This window comes from Bombus vosnesenskii, unplaced genomic scaffold (genome assembly GCF_011952255.1).
Source record: "Bombus vosnesenskii isolate JDL3184/JDL3185 unplaced genomic scaffold, Bvos_JDL3184-5_v1.1 scf7180000016273, whole genome shotgun sequence".
Taxonomy (NCBI): domain Eukaryota; kingdom Metazoa; phylum Arthropoda; class Insecta; order Hymenoptera; family Apidae; genus Bombus; species Bombus vosnesenskii.
This window is the reverse complement of record NW_022884342.1, coordinates 695248-712398: the sequence shown is the minus strand read 5'-3', so window position 1 is coordinate 712398 and position 17151 is coordinate 695248. Positions and strand designations below refer to the sequence as shown.

At 49.1% G+C, this 17151-nt stretch overlaps 1 protein-coding gene across 2 annotated transcripts in view; it reads left to right on the top strand.

Moving 5' to 3' along the window:
• The window catches only part of LOC117242267 (homeotic protein antennapedia-like), a 350813-nt gene that overhangs the window by 177193 nt on the left and 156469 nt on the right, over positions 1–17151 (top strand). The window contains exon 1 of one of the 2 annotated variants that reach the window (XM_033508805.1): positions 15737–16325. The exons of the other annotated variant lie outside the window; for it this stretch is intronic. The gene's annotated coding sequence lies outside the window, so the exon portion shown is untranslated. Of the gene's footprint in view, positions 1–15736; positions 16326–17151 lie in introns of those variants that run through there. 2 annotated transcript variants of the gene reach the window in all.

Sequence of the window (17151 nt, the reverse complement as noted above, 5' to 3'; positions counted from 1 at the left end):
TTTATTCCCAGGTCCCGCAAGACAAATGGTAAGATTGTGTCCAAAATTTTAACAGCGCATTTGGCTGAACACGTCCTTGCTCCGCGAGGATACTCCCCCCATCTCCTTTCCCACCTCATCCGCCCATCTTCTATGCCGGTCGTACGGCCCGGTGGTATAAGGGATAAAGATAAAGGGGCAGGGATTGTCAAGAGCGGAGGGGCCGCACATAGGAAAGTGTTTCGCGTCGGACCGAAGACTCGGGCGGAGAAAGAAGTTTTCTAGTTATCCGTTCGGCGAGAATGCGGTGCCGAAACTCGTTGCTCGGTTCGTGACAGAATCGAGCCGTGAAACGAGATCTCCGGCAAACTGCCGGTTGGGGACGGGTTTTATCCCAATTATTGGCTTTCGATCAGCTTTCCCCGCCGCTTTACGTGCTCCGTTTTGCACCATCATCTCCGTACGTAATTTAGAACGCGCGATCGAACACCAGCAACCGTTCTTTCGTCTTCCGCTCGACGCCACCCACCTCGGGTCTAACGCGGCTGTTTCAAGCGATTCGAACGATCGCGATGATCTCTCGATTTGCATGAAAATGAAATGCCGATTGAATCTGAAGGTGAAAAGGAAAGGAAGCGAGTAGTTCTCTCGGCAAACGTATTACACACCGAGGTCCCTCGAGCAATTTACTTGTCCGAAGATTGAGTGCAGAGACGCGGATTATATCCGCCTCGTCTCACCTACAGGCTGTACATTAATTTAAAGAATGTTGTCGAGCGAGCGGCATTTCGTATATGAAATTTTGCCGCCGAAAAGGCTAGAAAATAAGGGGCATTGCTCGGCCTGTATCCGTGGTAGATGGGTGAGCGTGCCTGGCGTGCCCGACCACCAATTTCGCCCGCGTATAAATAATACACCGAGGGATGATTTTCCTGGATCTGGACACCACCCTCTTCTTCAGGAATTAGATTTCCTATCTATCTCGGAACGAGCGTGCTTCTTATGCCGCGGGGCTTTTATTACATCGCGGCAAGAAACGCAATTGCCTTCGCCACGATCTTCGCCGTCTATTGAAACAAGCGTCCCACGTGTTTCTCCCACGGTTTACTCCGCAAACTCGCCGGTAGCTTCTTTGTCTGATCAGAGACGCGAGGCTCAGCGTTCGGACGAACCTCGACAAAAATCAGATGAAAAAGTGGAACGTAGTAAAATCCCAGCTCGACTTTCCACAACTATTCCATAAATAAGGCTCGCCGCCCCTTACTTTAGCTTAGCATCGTCTGGCGACAATGGCAATACGAGGAACGAGAATCAATGTTGCTTATCGGTAAATGGAGACGAATCGTGTCGGGCTTTGCAGTTCATCCCCATCGAGCCTCGAGAAGATGCAGCAGAGCGGAGTGCCGCGTTGACGGAATAAAGACGACGAAAGCGAACGCGAGAGAGAGAGAGAGAGAGAAGTGGAAAGGTGGAAGAAAATGAAGAGGGCGAGGGTGCGAGGATAGGGTTGGCAGGCTGATGTGTACGGAAATAAACGAAGTCGACTACGAAGGTGGTTGCAGGTTCGTTTCAGAACAGTCGCGAGATTCGCTGGGGTCAGAGATCTCGCGTGGATCGGTCAAATTATCCGGACAAAATCTCATTCGATTCTTCTCTGTCGCTACCAAAGGCGTCTAAACATCTCCCTAAATTTATACCTTTATTTTCAAACCTTGTGTATCTTATTGCGAACAAAGAACGTGGAATCTTCCGTCTGGGAAATACGCACGTTGGAAAGTCAGAAGCGGCGAGTTCATCCGCGTGCCACTGTCCCCTCGACTGTAAGAGTTACCATGGATGCGTATTGTCGAAGATAGAGGACAGCCTGGAGACAAAGAGAAGCTGGTGAACGCTTTATTGGCGGGGGTGGTGAGATTCTCTTTGTCGTAGAGGCTCCTCCTAGCCCCGTTGCAATCTCTTTTCTTTGCTCGCGTAACCAATCCTATTCAGCCGGCTCTATCCATCTCTTTTTCTAAGGCGGTTCGTTGATACCGATTGCGATAGCGCGACGCTGTCACCCCATCTATAAAAGTCTGGCCGTCGGACCGGCACAATTTTAAGTTTTACGCCATTTACAAAATGAGTCGCCATTATTTTTGCCGGTTGGATTTATCGCTACATACATTTGGACCGAGCGACAATCCAATTTATGTGCGAGTCCCATAATAGTGTGCCACCGCAACGCGAGAAACCTCCTTCTCGTCGTTCTCTTCTCTGCTTCGGCTTTTCCCTCTTCCGCCACACGGCTATCTATCCCCGTGCTACCCCGCCGAACCCCCGGCCAGCACTGATTAAATAAAAGAACAAATGGAGGTGACTCCTAATTAGTGCACTACTTCCTTGCAGTCGTGCGTTACGTCCGTTCGCTCCCTCCATTCGCAACCCTTGCTGAATTACCGGCTCCTCCTTCGCGATGCGATAGCGCGTCCGACCATCTTCTTTTTAATGGAAACACGAAGCATCGGGAAACACCGAGTCGCCGAGAACGAAAGAATTATACGGCGTAAAGTTCATGGTGCAAGGTGTACAACGGGGTTGCAAAATTGGTCAGTGGTCAAAGTTTGTGTTAGGTAGATGATACGTTTACACAGTACAGGTAAATGAGAGGGTGTCTAGGTCTCTGTTGAGACAAAAGACGATTGGAAGCTGTTGGAAGAATCTGCAACAGTCGGTTGACAACAAGCGCGCGTGTAAGAAGGTTATCGAGGTCTTCGGAGTGTAACATACAGGGTGGTTGGTCACTGGTGGTGCAAGCGGAAAGGGGGTGATTCTAGGCGAAAAAAGAAGTCGAAAATATAGAATAAAAATTTTTCGCTCGAGGCTTTGTTTTCGAGCAAACCGACTTTGAATTTTCGCTCGGTACGCCTTCCAACGAGACGCGATAAAGTGCAGGCGCACCGAGCGAAAATTCACAGTCGATTTTCTCGAAAACAAAGCCTCGAGCGAAAAATTTTTATTCTATACTTTCGACTTCTTTTTTCGCCTAGAATCGCCGCTTGTGCCACCAGTTACCAACCACCCTGTATTTTCGGTGCTTTCGGTGTATTTCGGTGTTGCTTCGGTGCTCGAGAACACTACAAAGACCAGACGTAGACTTTTCTTAGAAGTGGCGACCACTTCGACAGATAATAAAAAATGATTTCCAATTCTGACAAATGAAATGTCTGCGAACTGAAATACAGTCATAAGAATATACGTGTACGTAGCACATATCGAGTATGTCGAAGTAACAGTTCATCGGAACAGGCATCCACCGTGTAGCTATAACCTGATACCCTCGGCATACTTCTCACTTTATTTTATGATCCCACTATATCGATTGCGCGTACTATACAGAACCCTGTAAGACAGTAGAAATTACTTGCTTCTTGAATTAGATACCCAAGCAGCAGATCGTGATAATTAGTTGCAACTACGGATTGCTCGTCACGATGTTCGCACCCTGCGCGCCCTAAAATCGACGCACGACCGCGTACCCACAGGATTTGTAGTATTTCTCGGTGCTAATGAACGAGGAGCCGTTTCACGTGACCGGAACGGCGGTGGCGTTTGTCAGGCGAGAGTAGAGCTTAATCGAGAATGACAAATAACAGGTATGTTTTAGGATACTAATTCAGATCTATTAGGTGAGCGGGATTCGCGTTTCTTCGCGGTGGAACTCGAAGGAGCGTGGTATTTCCTTCGGCGGTGTGCAACGCATCGTCGATGGAAAAATCGCAGCTGCCACCGCAAGCGATTAAATCAAACAGAATTATAGGGAAAATACGAGCGCGCGAAATATTTGTCGTCGTCAGCAACAATTTCTACCGCGCTCGTCCAAACAGAGCGGCGCGTTTCCGCGTAGCCGTGCACGCGAGCGCGCAGGATTTATCGCGAAATTTACGATGTAACGGAGCGCAATTTCGGTATCAGCCTCGAACTCGCGCGCCCGTCGAATTAAAACTCCAAAGTGCTGGCAGAACGAAAAAAAAAAAACAAAAAAAAAAAAACAAAAAACAGTTGAAAATGAAAACGAACAAACAAACGCGTATATGGAAATATATTACATTATTCAAAAGTGCGAGGGTAATTCTATTGGGAGGGGGGAGGTGTGGGAAAACGGTCGTGTTTACCGGGTCTAGGCAGGAAGCCGGCTCGTTTTCGCCAGTCATCGCTCACCACTGTTTACTCGAGATGATCGAACGCCGGATCAGAGAAAAACGTATAATACGGAAAGGGGGTGGGCGAGGGTGAGTGGGTGGGCGGGTGGACGAGCGAGGGGACGCGGAAGGGAAGGAAAAGGGAAAAGTTGGAGTACCCGAGGGGGCCGGAGAAACGAGCAGTATCGGACGATAGCGAGTCACAAGGGGTTGAGGAGGGCGGGGGCGCGGCTGCGTCTGAGCTGCTCGCGATCTATGGCTCTCCTTTCTAACCCCCACCTTTTCATCCCTACTCCGTGGCCGTTCTGGAGCTAGCTAGAAGGAATTTTTTGTTCCTGGCCCGGTTGTATCAAATTACGATAAATATTGCGGTGCCGACGTGCACCCCCGCCATCGCATTCACTCCGCCACCAACGTCGCCACTCTGGCCATGACTTAACGTCACTGGGAAAGAAAATCAACGCGTTCGGAAGGCGTTCCTCGGCAAAATGGACGACCCGACGATTCTCCGTGCGAATCGTCGGGGTTGTTAGCCCGAGTGTCTTTCGCAGAACCAATAGCAAGGGGGATGGTAGAGCGAGAATTCGAGGGAGCGAAAGGGGTGTACCATGGTTGACCTTTGGCTCGCAGTCGTGTCGAAGAGGCGATGTTCCGCGTGTCGATTCGAAACGGTGTCTCCCGAAAAGGGAGAGCAGGCAAATGTCGCCTGATTTATGAAACCTATTAAACAACAGTATAAGCGAAAATAGCGGCTCGTTCGGCGATCACGTGGCCGCGTGATCGTAACGCTTCGAGTCACGACGGAATCGTTTGCCGGTATTTTGTTTGAACGTGTCCGCGACAATGGAAGGCCGGATTTAATAAACCAGGCCGCTGGAAAATGAAAATGAACGCAACGGTAACCGGCTATCGGAGCCGAAAGAATAGTTGGTAGAAGAGTAATGGAGGCACTCCGCGTGATGGCGAAGAAGCGTAGAACGCGGTAGAGAAAAAAGAAGAAAGTTGATGGTATGGGTTGGTAGGGGCGGGGGGAGGAGGAGGAGGAGAAAGATGAAGGAATCCGGCGTGCGAAAGACTCGGGATGATTCGGTAGAAAAGAAGCGTGACGAGGGTATGTGGAAGCGAGTATTATGTATACCATGAAGGAAGGTAAATAAGTGCCTGACCGATGCTGTATATAGGCAGAAAGGTATCCACCCTATCCAGTTGCGTGCGAAGGATAGAAAACACGAGGCAAGGGAGGGTCGAGGGGGTTGTGGGCGGCGGATCGGGGGATGGTGGTAGTGGATGAGGTAAAAGGAGACAACGATTGGGAAAGGAAGAGAGCGAGCGAGCGAGAAATAGCGTGGCGAAGGGGGTTGGCGGAGGGCAAAGGGAGAGAAAGAGAAAGGGAGAGAAAGAGAGGCGGCTATGGGGCAGGTAGTGGGGGCTGACAGAGATGAATTCGTTTCATTTCACGCTGGGAAGCTCTCGCGTTCCCCGCGTCCGATGATTTACTGGGCTACAATGTGGTAACCCATGATTTATCGCTACCAACACGCCGCCTCGCCACTACGCCATACCTGGTACGATGACTACGTATGCGTCGGGTCCGTGTGTCCAGAGAACTTTGTACTCTCTTTCTCTGTTTTTCGTTCCACCGTCCGTGATCTTCTTTCCCTTTCGCCTTCCCTTCTCGCTATCTCGCGTACTTGAGCGTGTCTTCGCTCTCGAGCGCAATGGGAGGAGAGAAAGGGGGTTGAAGACTCTCATGGCCACAGTCATGCGATATATACTATCCACCTACCTAGGGATCGCGTAGCGGCGCGAACCACGATGACGTCGTTGTCGTATTCTTCGTCGTGTTCGCCATCGCCGTCGTTTACGAGGCGGCACTTGGCGAACTTGGCGATTCCACGGTCCGCCACCTTTATTTATGCGCCAGGGACACTCTCTTGAGCGTTGGTTTCGCGCCGCCCGTGCACGCACGATCCGTCATTTTCAATGTATGCTTATCTGCGAATTAACTATCGAAGTCACTGCCGGCACCGGTGTACCGGTGTTCGCCGATAAATTGCCAAGAACCGAGAGAGCTAATCATTAACTCGCCGTACACGAATTGATCTATCGGTGGCAACGCGCTATTATTCCGTAGCGGTGTCGCTGGAACCGGCAGCCGTGCAAACGAAATTACTCGCATTGCCACGGCTCACCGCTACCCGCCAGTTTTTCCACGTTCCGCGACCGGTCTCTCCATCGCACGCATTCGTCCAATCTAACTATTTCTTCCGGCAGACGACGGACGATCGAATGAACGCTTGCAGCGTTTGGTCATCGGACTCGCTCCGCTGATCGAACGCGCTCGGTTCCGTGCAACGTCAGTTTCGTCATACGCTTTTCACGTCCTACACAGTGACGAAAGTTGCCGCGAGCCAGTCGGGTCGACTTAAAAGTATAGCGACCGTGACCAGCTTCGGAGGAGATTAACAGCCACGAGACAGAGTGCATATTAATGTGTGGTTGCGGTTGCATCCGCTGGACCACGCAGACTTCGAGCCCCGTCGTCGAATCGCTCGGTGAACCGTAACGCGACCGTATCGCGACCATCATGGTTCAAATGGACCTGGTCAACGCGAATACGTAACAATAACTACGCCGAGTGGACGACAAAATGTCGGCAAAAGTTGCTCCATTGCTGGCTATTATCGCTCGCTTACTGCACCCGCCGAACCCGCAAGTTTCACGCAATATCTTTCGATATCAGACTCGAATGCGTTGTTAACCCTAACAGCGCGTGGCCAGCGCTCACCATCTCGACAGAACTCTGTCGATCGACCATTCAAAGCGCGAATCGTGATAATTATTTATCACGAGCATTGAAATTTACAATAAACTAGAATTTGGGTAGTAAACTAGGAAACGATAAACTAGGAAACTGAATTTAGCAAATATAACGCAAGTTGATAGTTGATCGCATTTTCCGCATTCGTATCGCGTTTTCTTCTTGATAATCGCGTTGCGCCGGCACGATTAGGGCATTTCGATGGAAAATGCGCATCGATCAAACGAAATGGTAAATCCTCGCACTTTCTCTTCCCTCCTCCTACCATGCTTCTACGTTGGAAATATTTTCGTAAATGTAAAAAAATTTTTGTCTCGAAGCGGTAGATTTTTGACATAAAATATAAGCATTACATATAAGGAATGCGTTTATATTTATCTCACGCAAACGTAATGGTATTACTACTAAAACGCATATATGCGTCCTTAGTCCATGTGACCTCAGTCCACACCGATAGCTTTTGCCAGACGCATATACAGGGTGGTTTGTAACTGGTGGTGCAAGCGGAAAGGGGGTGATTCTACGCGAAAAAAGGAGTCGAAAATGTAGAATACAAATTTCTTTTTTTTTTCATTTTTCCATCGAAACAACGATCTACAATGAGATGGGTTATAACGTACCGCACGCGTACCGAGCGCAAATTCAAAGTCGATTTCCTCGAGAACAAAGCCTCGAACGAAAAATGTTTATTCTACATTTTCGACTTGTTTTTTCGCCTAGAATCACCCCCTACCCGCTTGTACCGCCAGTTACCAACCACTCTGTGTATGTCCATAGCACTCTAAGAAACTACAGAAACTATTTGTTCTTTGTTACCTTGCACGAGCAAATTCAAATCAGTTGATAATACTCTCCTCTGATAACAACAACAAGATAGCCAAGTATTTCGCAAAGATCGTATCGAGAAACAAAAGTATAAAGTATGCAAACGCGTGGTAAACGTTTCCAAGAAAGCGATACACGGAGCAGGATAGTTTTTCCAAGCGTAAGAGAGGGGTTAGTCCGTCCCCATAAACCTCGCTCGGCGCTGTCCAACCGCTGTCCGCGTTATTTACGCGACTGGAGCTTTGCAAGAATAACAGTAACTTGGCGAATACTTGCGCCGATGGAACGCGCACTGGACTGCGGATACTGCAGGGAATCCGTACAGCTTTCGTACAGTTATAAGTGTAGGTAATTGCAAACGGTCGTAAGTTGCTGGAAGGTGGAACGATACCTTGTAAGGCGTAAGGTATCCTCGGCTCGTTGGAAACTCGAAACCAAGTCTTAGCTACCGCGCGAGACCGGCAACCGCGGCAAAGTTCGCTGCTCCCTGCTCAAAAGTGGCGAGGCCAACTCCAAAGGGTCCTTCGGCTAGATTCATTAGGGATCTTACTGATCCGGGCTGTGTTCCGTGCAGCCACCTTGCCACCAAATTTATCTCGACCGCGTAAACTTCGCTCAGCCGTTGTAAACAACCGGCAAATCCTTCGTCGTTTAAACGTAACTACCCCTAGGCCAGCGGGCCACGTTCGTCGAACGATGTTCCAACCCTCCATGACTTCGCGCAAAAACTGTTTTCCCTGTACGATGATTCAGAAGTAAACTTTCCGCCTTCTCTTTCGCTGACGTCGAAATTCGTCGAAGACGGAAGTTCCAACGAACTGTCTAAGGCAAGTTATATTTATCCGGCCGATAAATCAGCTTGCGCGCTTAGGACTACTAAGAAGTCTACTGGCGTCGTCAAAGTTGGTCGTTGCCGGGCAAAATGTTAATCCACGTTAGATCGCAAAACGGCGTGCATTCGGACAGGCAATTCGTTTTCTCTGGCCCGGAAACGTGCGCACGATGCGCGCGAATCTCGTCTTCTCACGCGCGTCATTCGACGTTTTCGCTCGTTGACGAGAGTCAACCTGGCGAAAACTGCACAGAGAGGATATCTCGTGGCGAGCGGGCTCGAGAGGGCCGCATCGCGACGTGGAAGTGGCGTTGCATTTTTCCCGTGGTTTAATTAATCGGCGCGCCAGCATTCCGCTCGGCGCGATATCTCAAACGCGGAAGCGTTATATACGTTGCGTAACTGCGTAACGCGATATATTTCAGCAAACAACGAGTCACGAGGCAAGAAAGTGGCGGTGTTTAGCTCGGTGTACGCGCGCGTACAGCTTTAGCGGCCGCGCTTTATGATTTGTGGGCCCGTGCAACTTCTAGGCATCCATCACATTTAGCGGTTGTGAAACGAGAGTCGAGTTGTAAAACACGCCGGCCAAATGAGGATATACGTGGCGGAAGAAGTGTCCCGGGGTCGTCCCGTTGCGGAGCGTCGCGCGCGCCGGAGGGTAAGTTGGCGGATGGGGTGAGGCGGCGACGGGATTGCTCGGTGGATACGCATGTGCCCCCAGAAAGCGGATTTTATAGCGCCGTTAAGTTAGCTGGACGATTTTCCAAACTCGTGTGATTGTCTTGTCGCGGCGAGCCGGCTATTAAATGGCACGGAAAATAAATATGCTGCGATCTCGCGTTTCGTTTTATACGAGCTCGTCCTTCCCCAAGGATACGTTAAACCGAACGTCCACGTTTTATAGTTCCGATTCTCCGTCCTTGCGTCATAATATCGATACTTGCTGCTGTTTGTCAAATGATTCCTACGTAGACGTATGCATTTTCTTCGCCAATTTTCATACGTCCAAGACTATCGACTCTGGTGTCTGTTGCAACTAGTAATGAAATAATTATCGTGTAGTTAGTAAAGTGAAAAACGCGAATGAACAAGGTAACAAACGATCTAGCAAGTGTAAACTAAAGTACAGATGTAGATAAATTTACATATCTTCCGTGAAATAACAGAAACGATCTTGGGGGATAGTGAGATGCTTGCCGGATACGATCGGCGCATATTGGGGCCATTTTTACATTGTGTGTCCGGTATTTTATGATTAAAACGTATCACAGAAACGATCTTGGGTCTGTCCGATAACTTTCGCTTGCTTCCTGAAAGGATTCCTCTTGGAAACTTCTCGACTTCATGCGCAGACTGATGGATTTGAAATCAAAGTTTGTACGTTCAGTGAACTGACGCACTTAAAGAGAAGGCGTCGACTTCTTTAAGCAACAACCCTCGACAAATATACCGCCGTGTAAGTAGGGGGTTGCCCGAGGCTTTCGTCGTTGCTTCATGGGATTAGCTTGATTGCGCGTGGAGGCGTAGGCGCGAGGGGAATAATTGTCATCGCGCTTTCCTTACAGGCTGTTTAACCCGACGCTCCATCCGGCAGCCGATCCAACGTGTCTACTGTTTAACGAATTAGTCGAAGATTTACGCGATTCGAGCTTTTACACGACGTTGTACTTAACGTGTTGCCGACTAGGGGGACTATGACCTACAACCAGTCACGAACATTCGACGAAGCACTTTAATCGCGAGGCAACAAACCGATGAAATCGTAATACAAGCCATGACGTCAGGCGGGAAAGAAAGAGACAAAGAAAAGAGAAAAGTACGGTAACATAAGGAGACAAATTAAGCGCAAACCCGCGAGAAACCAGGTCCGTGCATTAGTGGCGATATGGTGGATCGATAAAGCGAACGTTGCGAATGTGTGCAGGTGAAAATTACTCTCTCGTAGGATCGAGATAATTTCGCAAGGTGCACGCGAGAAGGTGCAGCCCCTGTCGGCCGACGAAGCGACCCGAGACGACGTGTCGTGGCCTCTTTGACTCGACCTTCTCCCGTTTCGGCGAAATTTTCTATGGCTCGAGGTGGATGGTATCGAAGAGGAAGATTGCTACGATGCTTTTCACCGTCGTGCCCCGTAGCCGTAAGTCTGAGCAGGGCACGAAGGATGGGAAAGGGGTGGAAAGCACAAGGAGGCAGCTGAATGACGGGATTCATGCCCTGGCTGTGGATTCGTAGAGCCCGTGAATGGAGCTGGCGGAAGGGCTTCGGAAATTAAACGTCCTGTAGATGGTCTTTTTTCGTGTGCGGTAATGTACGGTCTTCTCCCACTCTTTGCTCTCCCGCGCTCTACCACCGCCCCGTTCTTTGCTTCCCTTTCCCTGTTTCTCTCGGGGGAAGGAAGAGGCTGGGGACCTGCCACGACGGCCAGGACAATTTCGCTGCGATAAGGAAGTAGATCGAGACGGCAGATACGCCGCATCCTCCTTTCTGTATATATGCCAGCGTACACGATGTACGGCCGCGTATCCGTGTGGATACGCGCGCGCGTCCGCAAGCATTCGAGGGAAACGCCGCTGCATCGTAGCCTCGTCGTAAAGCACCCGCGACCGGTTAACCGTATTTCCCGTGAAATTAGGAACTCTTTCTTTGGCGCTGGAAAGTGTGCCGGAATTTTGAGAATGAAACGAATTTCCTTTGGTAACGCGCGTGTGTATGTTATTAACGAGAGCCGATAATTAAACAGCGGTTCTGTAACGTATCATTCAATAATGGATTACGGAATATCGTTTCATGCTGCTAAATTATGAATTCCTAATGGGGATAATAAATCTCGATTTATTAATATTAATACGTCGATTGTTATGTATATGAATTCTAGGTTTCTTGTACATAGTAATAGTATTCGCTTACTTCATCGTGAAACTTGTATTCTTACCAGTAAATTATTTCTTTACACTGTTATTATTCGCAGCATAGTTCATGCTGTTACTACCTTCGCAACTCGTAATTACATAATTACGCATATAATTGATTATCTAACTACTAATTAATTCCTACGCTCGGTCACCCATGACACTCGAGTCTGCTCGTGATTATCGCCATATTAAAATGTGTAGCATGTGTAGCACAGGTAACTGGCGATACAAGCGGAAGGGGGGGTGATTCGAAGATATAGAATAAATTTTTTTTTTTAATTTTTCCATCGAGACAACGATCTACAGTGAGATCCTTTATAACGAGACGCGGTAAAGTGCAGGCGTACCGAGCGAAAATTCAAAGTGGATTTTCTCGAAAACAAAGCCTCGAACGAAAAATTTGTATTCTATATTTTCGACTTCTTTTTTCACCTAGAATCACCCCCTTTCCGCTTGTATCAGCCACCCTGTATACTTGACGGACTGCGACGGCGATATTTCGCAACACGGCAATATTTACAATAATACGAAATATTATAAGAAAAATTGCCAAAATATAGATAATAAAATCGCGTAAAAAGACCGCGATACGATTGAAAGACCTGCGAAGGGTGAAACGTTCGTTCTACAAATCGATAAATCTAAAGCTGTACAGTATCTGGATAATATATTCGGCGATCAAGCCGATCTAAACTACAGGAGTCGTGACTTCAATAGCAACCGGTGATCAAGATTCGACGTGCATAGAACGATCGATGGCGAATGAAAATGTACGAGAGTAGGAACGCGTGTCGCAGTCGTATAACCGCGACATTGACTTTCACTCGTGATGCCGAGGCGCATCGCTCCGGTCGCGGAAGTTCGACTCGTTCGGAAGGCAATCGGTCTTAGAGGTGTTTTCACGATGTTGCCGGAAGTATTATCTAGTTTCACGTGAACGCGATCTGCTGTGCGCGACATCGATCAAGCCTGCTGGAAGAAAGTTGAACCGCGCAGTAACTTAGCGTCCTACTTTGCTTCTTGACAGTCTATGCGCGCCTTGATCGATGCTATCTCTTTACGTAACGCATCGCTACCATGTACGATACATCGTACAATATGCATTCAGTTTGTCTATGCGATCAATTGAGTAACGACCACAGCTACGAGTATCTCTGTACGAAAATTCGAAACACTAAAAACACGTTGGAAGAGTAAGGAGGAGATTGGAAACGAAATTTCGATTTACGCGTGTTTCATTCGATTTTAAGAAGAGAAATCGGCAACAAGGGAGTTAAAGCTGGTTAAACCGACTAGCCATCGAGGTGAAACCGACACATCTTAATTTCCTGTCAAAATATTGACAACGAAGCGGCCATTAGCATTATGAACGACTCGTACTGGGTCAGTACCGGTTGGCCGGCTTCGCCGGCTGTTTAGTTATTGTTTCCGCTACAGATTATAGGGATGGGGTCTTTATTGCCCTATGGCAGTAATATAGGTATACCGACTCACCGATACACTCCTACGAGCTTACGTATACATTCACGTGTAGGCTTGTGCAAGCTCGCACCTGTTGGCGCCTGCGATTATGGCCGCAATAACATTCCGTCAAATTGCGAACACGTACCTAGACCTTCTAACCCGACCTAAGCTGCCAGAAGCATTCCGGTAACCGCGTGATCGTCGTGACTTACTTTTACTACGTTTCTATGTTCCTATCTTTCCTTTTTTTCTTTCTTTTTTTTTTTTTTTTTTTGCTATTGCATCTCGTAATTATTTGATATGAATTCTCGATAAAAATCTCAAGGAGCCCGGATGCCACGATAGATTTCTCTCGATTTATATTTTACAGAACGGCCCACGAGCTTTGACGGATCGACGGGGCAGCAGGTGCGTGGTAGAAATTGTGACGCGGAGAGCAATAGTCTCGTGTAATTCGGTAGGGACTAATAAAAGGCTCCGTAATATATCTTCGCGGCCAACTTTTTTCTCCCGGGCGCCCGTTTATATTTATTTCGCGTGTTCGCGTGTTTTTGCGGACTTTTTCGGAGCTAATATTGTCCGGCAAAACAAATACGTGAAACGGAAAGGAGACCGGGCTCCGATTCATTGATTTTACGTCGCAACATTATTTATCGTCCAATATATCGAGCTTGTCGATACCATTCGTTGCGTCATGCGCCATAATAACGGTATCTTCTTCAAAATTGTTCATTGGCAGACTCGAGAGCGGGCGAGCGGCGAGACCGGGACGTTCGCGCATTAAATTCTTCCGCCAACGGTTGACGAACGAACGTCGCGGATGATGCACGTCCTCCTTCTCTCTTTTCCAAGCTCCCCCATGTTATCAACGTTCACCGTTGGCCGTGGGGAAGAGAAGAAGGGAGGTGATACACCTCTGCCTCTCTAAATTCACCGACGTGGAGGTTGAGGCTCGATTTAAATTTGCCCGAAGTGGAATTGGCCGTGTGGTGAAACACAATTTCGCGGCGAGTTCATTCTCCCTGCGAAATTCGAATTAATGCGACGACGTACGAATTGACTTTCTGAATTATTGCCAGCCGACCGAACCAACTTTCAACGGGCGGCGTGCGCGCTACCCTCTAATGAAAAGAATTTCCGATGAAATTGCCCGCCTGCCCCGACCGATGATTCCCGCTTTGAGGAACGCCTTCGGCTCTGATACTCGCTAGAAACGAAAACGCGACGCAAATATTTACGAGATACCGCGTCGACGTGTTTGGTCAACAGCGAGCAGGAAGGGACGCGTGTTTTGGTCCGCAAATTATCCTCGCTGGGCTTCCAACGCCTTTTCCATATTCGCCCCAAGGAAACGTGTTAATTTTTCGATTAACAAATCTCCATTTATCTCCCGATACCTGTCACAGATTCCGTGCATTTAAAACGAGAGAAACAGATGGGACAGGAAAAAAGACGATATAGAAGAGGAGAAAAGGAAGAAAGGGAGAAAGCGACGCGAGTAACGAGTCGATGCAGCAATGAAGGCTGCGCGAAAACAGGAAAGCCGAATGTGATAAGGGAGTAATTAAATTCGTACACTCTTTGCGCGTCGTTAATTCGCGCCGAGGTAGGCTGCAGATTCCGGTAGCACCGAGAGAGAAAGAGGGATAGAGAGAGAGAGAGAGGGAGAAAGAGAGAGAAGGAGAGAGAGCAGTTGTAGAGGATACACGGTGCGGCCACCACGTGGTTGCACAGAGAATCGAGCATGTGTGCGGAGGAGCGGCCACAAATCACCATTACTCGATGTGTATCGCGACGCTATATAATTATACCTATAACGCCAAGCACCAGGTAATGGCTCAATCCTGCATGTGCATGCGATGATAACCAGGCCTGAAGGTGGGCCACTAGGTGGGGTCTTGGTAACCCGCGAGATTCAAATTGCTCGCGTCCGATTGGCTCGCGTCGAGTCACGTGGTCCGTTGCGTCATCGTGGCCATCCTCGTGAGCGCCGGTGCCTGCCAAAGGGAGTGAGAAAGAACGAGACGAAACGGGAGTGCGCGCGAGAGAAATGACGCGAGAGGGAGAGAAGACAGAGACATCGAAGCTGTCCTTAGAGCACGCGAGTACGATTACTTCGTGGAAAGAAGACGACGAACGATTCTCGTAAATAAGGATAGATCGAGAACGACGAGGAAGAGACTGATGGTGACCGGGAAGAGGAACGAGGTTAGAGAAGATGGAAACAGAAAGAGAGAGAGACGGCAGGCCTATACCCTACGTCGTGCCCCCTCCCGCCATTAACAACGCCCTTGCATATAAATCCCCGTCTCATCTGTGTGCGGGCGGGCATGTGTTAGGGGACCGTTTGTCTCCGTCTTGATCGCGCGTCCTCTATATCGCTTGGTCTCCGTTCACAGTCAGTTTTCTCTCTGTCGCTAATTCTCTCTCGCTCCCTCGGTCCGGATTCCCCGCCTTTGCACTGGCCGCAGGACAGCCGGGACGAGGCACGAGGCAAGAGGAGCGTTCGAGGGGCCGTGAAACCGACGGAGAGAGCGGACGAGAAAATGCCGGGCGAGGAGGAAAGCGAGAACGCGTGGCAGGGCGAGAGAGAGAGAGGCAGGGATTTCTAGGCGGTTAGAGGGAGACGGAAAGGCGAAGGAGCGAGGCAGAGCCGCGAACAGAGAGAGAGAACGAAGGCAGCGCCGCGTGGCGGTACGAGGTGGGGACTATCGGGCCGTAAACCATCCGCGGTGAACATTTAACTCACGTATTGCCATCCGACAAGTTTGCTTTGGCCCGCGAGAGAGCGTCACCCGAGCGAGCGTCCGACGTCGAAGCGAGCCTTCCGCGAAACACGCGAGGAGGTGGATCAGAGCCTTCGACTTCACGTGGCTCTAATCCGTTCCGTTTCGTATCGTTCCGTTCCAGACAAAACCACCGACTTCTCGTTCACCCTCGTTCCGGGTCCTCGATCGTGCCTGCTCTCCTTTTTATTTCGCGCGACCAGCTAACATACAGACGGGGATCCGCGACGCGACGCGACGCGCCACAACCAACCGGAATCACGTATCGTCAGCCGGGAAATCGTTCCAGCGTGGAACGATCTTCCCTGAGATCTCGAGTCTACGCACCATCAACCGGCGAGATAACCTCTACCATCCTGCCGACGCGGACACCTTTTGGACCACCAGTCAGCCGACACGGAACATCCGGATGCAACAACCGATTCCGGTCTGAACGATCGCTATCATGAACAAGAAACGAGCGCGACCTATCCTTCCGCAAACGATCCTCTGCTTTCGTTGAGTCTTCCGGCCAGCCGCTACAGGGTAAGTCGTCGTTCACCTTATTTCTTCGACGAGTGTACGCCTCTATTTCGAAAAACTGTGCGATGTTGCAACGCGAACGTAGGTAGACGTTTCGTACACGCGGCCAAACCACTCTCCTAACCTATTCGATTAAACAATTTTCGATGACATCGCGACAATGTCTCTCCCGCCAAAATGTAGGCTCAGTGCACATGCTCGGGTGATTGAGGTTATCGTGGCAAAGAATATTAATCCTTAGCGTAGCTCACCGATTTCTGACGTCGATGTAAACTAGCGCGATACTCGAAACTATAATACGTTCCGGAGAATATGTTCGATTTCGCGATCGCGACGCCCGCCGCGAGAAAGAATAAATGCGTGCACGTGGTTCGCGTGAACGTATGCCATGAAACGACCCCCGCGATTCCAGATAAACGCAACGATATTTCTTTTTACCCGGCTACGTACGCTTGCACGTACAGTGTATAGATATCAATTACGGAATTAATCTCGGTCGGGGGAGCGTGCATCAATTTTCCTTGTATCTCGTTCTGTCAAACGGGTGTTTTACGACCGGCGTTAATGAAGAACTATAACTGAGTGGACGTGATACGCTTGTAATGCATCGAGGCTCGGCATAATAACGTCTAGCGATAAAACGTCGCCGCCCGTCTGTCCACCGAGAAATTCACCGACAGGACTAGTGCCAAATGATAAATAATCGTCTATTTGAACCTAATAGTTACTTTTGCTCTTAAGCTGGCGATTCGACGCGTTTCATCTTGCCTTCTAACATTACTCGAAAAGTACCTCGTATATTTTCAACGTCGTTAGATACAGTATCTTA